Genomic DNA, 6,877 nt, shown 5'->3' on the forward strand with positions numbered 1-6,877 from the left:
CACACTTACTTTTTAATTTATCAATATGTTATATGGGCAATTTTGTATTTTTACCTTTCTCACTGCTACAAAAAAGGCCTTAGAGAACTGTTATTATAGGCTTTATCGATCGCCTTAGTGGCGTTCTTCTGCTAAGCGATGTATAAAGTATAGAGAACGGGTCGTTTAGGCGTTTTATATATGGACAAATAGAGAACGGTTGTTAGTCACAACCGTTCTCTTTTCCCTTCTTAAAATCGTACACTAAGGAAGGAAAATAGAACGGTATTGGCCACTTAAACGTTCTATATTGCATTACAATAGAGAACGGTTAAGTTAGATAACAGTTCTTTAATGTTTTTTTTTTAAAAAAAAAAAATCCAACCATATATATATTTAATAATTCAAATTACCCCTGTACGTATTTTATCTTGTATTATTCCTTTATTTTGATAATTTGTATTATTTTTGTATTTCATTTTTAGACCTGTATATGTTGTATTCCTGTATTTTATCTTGTAAATTTATCCTGTAAGCAAAATTCCACATTTCCTATGTAAAGTAATTAAACTCATGATCTTGTATGCGTGCAATATAAACTTCAGTATAATAAAATTAACAAAAATATTTCCAAATACGACGAAAGACATCAAAATATGCTTCATATATATAATTTAAAACATCCAACCACAATTAAATTGAATCATTCATCCAGAATTTGTTCTATACAAATAAATACGTGAGTTAAATATCAAAACACATTTCTAATTAATGTTGATTTAAAAAAATTATGCTTAGATATACCAATACCATATTGATCTACAATTCAGATATATCATTGTCGTCGTCATTTGGTTGATAATATCCGTAACATATGAAATCCACCTTTCCCTAAGCTCGTCGATCATTTGTTGAGAATATGTAGGAAGAACTTGCTTTAAATACTACAAAACAATGTAAAATACATACATATTAGTAGTTAATAATATACACAATAAATTCATCTAATTAAATATAAATAAGTATATCTTTTTTGATCTAATTTAAGAAGAACAGCTGATACCCAAAAGGCTGCTCTCAATCTTATCAAAAAGAAAAAAAAAAAGGGCTGCTCTCAAGACACATAACAGCCATGTGCATAATAGTTTCTGTCAATGCCACATCTAGACATCTAGTACATAACTAATCTAAGTTCATACCCATGCTCACAAGGTTGGGACGGGTCTACAGCAGAAGTTTCTAGCCCAAAACAAGAACCCAAACCAAAATTAGTGAAAGAATATAATAGTATATATACATCTTACAAACAGCCTTAACAGATATTTAAGGGAAATCATGACAATCTTAAGAAATAAGCAGTTACTGATAGAAAAGTTATAAGCTCGGAAGCATGGACTATAAGCATCCACTTGCAGATCAAGACAGAAGATACACAATATATAACTTAAAATCAATTGTGACAGTAAAAATTATATAACCCACCAAATGCAAGTAAACAAAATAAAACATGTAGCTGCATGCTAATGATTCAAATGTGAAAATAAATAATCTATCAAACTAATTTCAAATCAAAATTGAACAAGAGAAAAAAAAACTCACATATATAGCGATATATAACCACCTCTTGGCATCTTCCCATGAGATAATGGAAGCAATAATTTTTGGTTTCACGATAGTAGTAAGTTTTAATCACTTGACACCAAGTTTTTCTTCCTTTTATTCTGCTGCAAAATTAAATTAGCAAAAAGAATGTGTTACCTCAAAAGTTTAATTACTACAACAAAACAAAAATTTTAAAATGAAGCAACCGGCACAAAGTTTTCTGTTTATTACTTTCAAACAAGAAACATAAACTTATTGATAAAGAGAAATTAGTAAATTTGACAGAGACATGATCATTAATTACTAAGTTCCATAACAGATATAGAAGTAAATTACTACGGGATGCAAGATAGAAGTTCAGTACTTCATTTTATTAAAGCTGCTAATGCGAAAACTCAATTAACAGCATCTAGAATCTGAAATAGATGTAATAATTCTCAGTAGTATCCAGTCACACTACAGGAAAGTGTACTATAATAAGGAAGCATTTAGAGACTCGGAAAGCAAATGAAGAAAGCTCCAATCATTAATTACGTCAGAATAGGGAAATCTAGAGAAACACAACTCTTGAGATGAACCCCTAGAAGAGCTAGGAACAATGCTTCTAACAGATATCCAACTACAGACCATACCTCAGAATGAACCACCGTGATGCAAGCAGACAAGTTACAGCCCCATAAATACAAAGGCTTTTCTTGACTACTTCATCTAATGTTAGAAAAAAATAAAAGAGTATATAAAATAAAACAATATAAGTAAAACCTTTTTCTTTTCCTTCTTTGCCTCTGAAGAAGAGCTTTGTTTTTTATTCTTCGGGATGCTTGAGCCCTGAATAGATGGTAATACTAAGATGAAAAATGTTGGAAACACAACACTCAAAAGTTATAATTCCGAAAGCATAGACTATAGAACATCTACTTGCAGATCAAGACGAGGAGGGACTGATGCATACAGAGAAAGAAGTTTTTTACATAAAGGAGATCTCTAAAAAAATGAAAAAAGAGGGCATGATACTGAAAATGAAACTTGAGGTGATGTAAGAGTTGCATAAGCATGCAAATGCAAGACATAAGCCTCCTTTACATAAAGAGATAAAGGAGAACTTACCAAATTAAAGTTAGTGCACAAATAAGGTGCTCAGTAAGAAAGACTCTAGCATCATAAGCCATTAAGCATTATCACTCTAGCAGGGGAAACATTGGAGCAATCATGCACCTTAGCTCTGAGTCTATAAACATAGAGAAGTCAATTCACATTCATAGGGGATACAAGTTTAATTAACCACTGAAGGTGAGGGAAGCTTCACAAAGAGGAAATCTGGAGACACAAAACTCCAAGATGATTTAGCAACAAAGTCATACGTCAACAACAATGTACAAAGAATAAAAAAAAACTCACTCGTCTTTAACAGTACCACAGTCCACATGTTATGATTCCCTTCTCTTCTCTCTTCACAATCAGCTACACCAATTCCACAAAAACACACTCCTTACTCATCATTGTAAGCATAGTAAAAACCATGACTAGTCTTATACATTACTAGAATCAGATTTTATCATCGCATAGTTTCAATCACAAGATCTCATAACCAACTCTTTTATGAAAGAAAATCAAAGCGAATCAATATTTTCTAAAATTATTTACAATTAAAATAGCACAATAATCCAGTGGTAATCAATTTCCCCTACCCCTCTTTCTTTATCTTATTAGGGTTCTAAATTGAACTTAGGTAAGATTATTTGGCTAAAATTATTTTTATTACAATTGAAATAAATGTAAATTCGACAAAATCAAGGGTAATTTGATTCAACTTACTGCAATTCGGCTGAAATATTAACATACAAACAATCGATTAAATTTACCCCTAAAACTAGAACTTTGATTTTTTTTCAATCACCTAAATTCGAATTGCAAATTAATTTAATAGATGAAAACTATGAATTTAATTATGTTTCCTTCATATTTCGAATGGTTCATGTGGTTAGATTGACAAATTATCAAAATTCAATTACTCTATGACAAATAAAATTCGAACCTACCTCAATGTAATGGTGGCTCAGCGAAGTGGTGGTGCTGCAGACATTGTGCGGCGGTGGAGCGGCGGCACGGCAAACAGTAAGTGGTGGTGCATGCAATTGGAGGTTTTCAGTCAACTTGAAGCAATTAACAAGAAGTATGGAGTATTTTTTTAAGAATATTAAGCAAAGGTATTTTTTAGTGGAATGGAAGTGAAAGTGAAATGAAAGTGAAAAACCTTATAACTGCCTTTGATTAATTTGGGTAAATTCCTTTTTTTTTTTAATAATAATAATAATAACACTCTGTATATAATTTCATCCTAAAATTAAAAAAATACAAAACGGTTATCAAGATGACCGTTCTATATCCTCTATAATAATTAATTATTATTTTTATTTATTTGGGTGAAAGAAATAGAGAACGGTTAACTAAGCTAACCGTTCCATATGAATTAACTTACAGAACTCCTCTTATAAAAATACGTTCTATCTTCTTCTGGAGAACGCCTATCTTTGGTAACCGTTCTATATTTTGCGATCTCTAATCTAGTTTTTGGTGTAGTGTCTCTCTCTTACTTTTTTCCACAACCAAAATATTTGTACCAGTAGGCGTCGTTCGATGTGCGCCTACATTAAAGCATGTGTGAATATGCTTGACACTCTTAGGAAGTGGGAATTGACGTATACGATTAGGGACAAGGAAAGTAGGGAGCCGCCAACAAGTTTTTAAGGAACTTGTAAACCGTTTACGGATCATAAAAGGCAACCACGATAAAGGGACAACGATAGGCAACAACGATTGACCCGTGAAGGTTACACCCCATTCATAATCCATGAGATTACTAACTCCATACGGTTCGGAACCACAAAAGGAGGGTCGAGGATGATGGTACGAAGTAAGTCATGGAGTCACATTCGCCCGTATTGGCCTCTACTCGATTCTTATAGTGAAAAGTGATTCATGCGATATCATAGGCATACAAACAAAATTTGCTCCAAACTATTATTAGGCTAAATTGGTTAAATATTAATGCAACACATAATTCTAAAATATTTGTCATCACTTGAATTAAATAACAAGATTAAAAAGGAACCTAAACCGGTTGTCCATATTATCTTATTAGGCGTGATTTTCAATTACATATTACCTTTAAACATGCAATATGGTGATCAATAAAAATAATAGAATAAACATTAATATTTGAAGCAATTCAACAATAATAGCGTTAGTCAAATAAAATAATAATAAACCTAATCATGATATTAGCAATATTAAAATAAAAATAAGTAATTAAATTAATTACTCACATTTCGCGCGTTCCTTTAAATTGCTACATCATGAATAAATTGTTAGTAACTTCAATAAAAAATATAAATCAAATAGAAATTAAATTAAATTAAATTAAAAGTAGAGTTGATTTGATCCAAACCCTCAGTTATGTAAACCTTTCACGCCTTGGTTTAAGGACAAAACCTCGGGTTAAGTATGGACTCCTTGGAGTGCTTAAGGGAAGAATGGTGTAATTAAGAATATAGTTTTAAAGCTTAGAATATGGGAGAGAGAGAATATAATAATTTTTTGTGTAAAAGAGAGAAAGAGAGAAGGATTTGATGCCTCGAACTGCAGAAATAAGGATCTTATTTATAGGGAAATTGAGTAGAGGGAACACGCGGAACCCTAAAAAGATAAAAACCCTAAAAATTAACACCGCGACACGACAGAAAACACCGTGACACGGTGCCAGGCACCGTCAGATGGGGGAAGGCACCGTTAGACGGGGGGAAATCCCGTGACGCGGTGGACAGCTGGAGTGACACGGGAAATATTTGACCTACGGGTAGTGAAAACGCGTGAAGGGTTTACGCGGAAAAGACACGAGAAAATTCCGTGACACGGCAGTGTCCACCATGGCACGGTATAGTACACCGTGTCACGGTATGAGAAAACGAGTAAATTACACGGAAAAAGCACCGTGACACGGTGAAAAATACCTTGTCACGGCAGCAGGTATCGTGTCACGGTAACAGGTGCCGTGCCACAGTGGAATTTAACGCAAAAAAGCTTCAAAAATGGCACCGTGACACGATGTACAGTACCGTATGACGGAACCAGGCACCGTCAGACGGGGCACACTCCCGTGACACGGTGCTTTTGCACTGTGCGCGGTGATTCCAGTTTTTTTACCCGTTTTTAAAATCATCATAACTTTTGATCTGTAACTTGGAATAAGGCATATAATATATCATTGGAAAGCTTATCACGTCTACTAAAATCAGGTCAAAATGATTTGTAGATTTTAAGATATGGGCGTTTTATTGGAAGGGTGTCGGTTTTGGGCCGAGTTTAGTGTTTTGCTCATATCTTTTTCGTTATAGCTCGGAATTGGGCTTATGATATATGGTTGGAAAGATTTTTTCAAGGCCTATCCAACAAAATAATAATTTTATCAAAATTATATAGCCATAAAATCATTTTCTCTCGGTTTTTCGATGTGCACACGAAAAGTGGAAAATAAGTTATGGTTTAGGGAAATGGGCTAGAAGTTGGGTTGGTTTATGAAATGGAAATATGGATTTAAGCACTCCAAAATTAAATACTCAACCCAACCAATAATGGCGGTGAAAGGTTTTTCATCATCGGGTTTGGTTTTAGGGAGACATTTTTAGGTGTCTACAGAAGCCCCCACTTTGACTAAGTTTGTAGAAACGTCAGTTTCGAAAACGATAGTCAAAGTAGTCGATAGGGACGGAGAATGATTTAATATGTTCTGCGATCCTAAATCACTCTTTATACACCGATACCTGCAGAAAAATGTTAGTTTAACAGATAAAAGTGTAAAGGGATAAAATATGTATCTGACACCAGTGTATCGGTGACAATTGAGTTTGGTAGCTTCCTATGCTTGAAGGAATTCACCGGATGAAATTTGTTGAAACGCTTTCCATGCCTGAGGAAAGCCGACTGACGAGTTTGGTAGCTTTCTATGCTTGAAGAAATCTACCGGGTGATACTTTCCAAGCTTGAGGAAAGTCGACATATGAATTTGGCGGTTTTCTATGCTTGAAGAAATCCACCGAATAATACTTTCCATGCTTGAGGAAAGTCGACATATGATTTTGGCAGGTTTCTATGCTTGAAAAAATCCACCGGATGACACTTTCCATGCTTGAGGAAAGTCGACAGATGATTTTGGCAGGTTTCTATGCTTGAAGAAATCCACCGGATAATACTTTCCATGCTTGAGGAAAGTCGACAGAGGATGAGATTTCAAGTCTCT

The 6,877-nt window shown here is 34.0% G+C and overlaps 1 long non-coding RNA gene across 5 annotated transcripts; it reads right to left on the bottom strand.

Moving 5' to 3' along the window:
* Window positions 1-624: 624 nt before the first annotated feature.
* LOC145585614 (uncharacterized) lies at window positions 625-3,789 on the bottom strand. Of its 5 annotated transcripts, none has more exons than XR_014100694.1 (6): window positions 3,621-3,789; window positions 2,980-3,042; window positions 2,689-2,809; window positions 2,344-2,409; window positions 1,579-1,700; window positions 625-923 (listed from the first exon to the last, which is right to left on the bottom strand). It is a non-coding gene; the product is annotated as an uncharacterized LOC145585614 (long non-coding RNA). The 5 variants fall into 5 exon arrangements; XR_014100692.1 differs by having other exon boundaries at window positions 1,579-1,703; XR_014100693.1 differs by lacking the exon at window positions 2,689-2,809.
* Window positions 3,790-6,877: the final 3,088 nt, after the last annotated feature.

The sequence above is a fragment of the Chenopodium album genome, chromosome 2 (assembly GCF_948465745.1).
Source record: "Chenopodium album chromosome 2, dcCheAlbu1.1, whole genome shotgun sequence".
Taxonomy (NCBI): Eukaryota; Viridiplantae; Streptophyta; class Magnoliopsida; order Caryophyllales; family Amaranthaceae; genus Chenopodium; species Chenopodium album.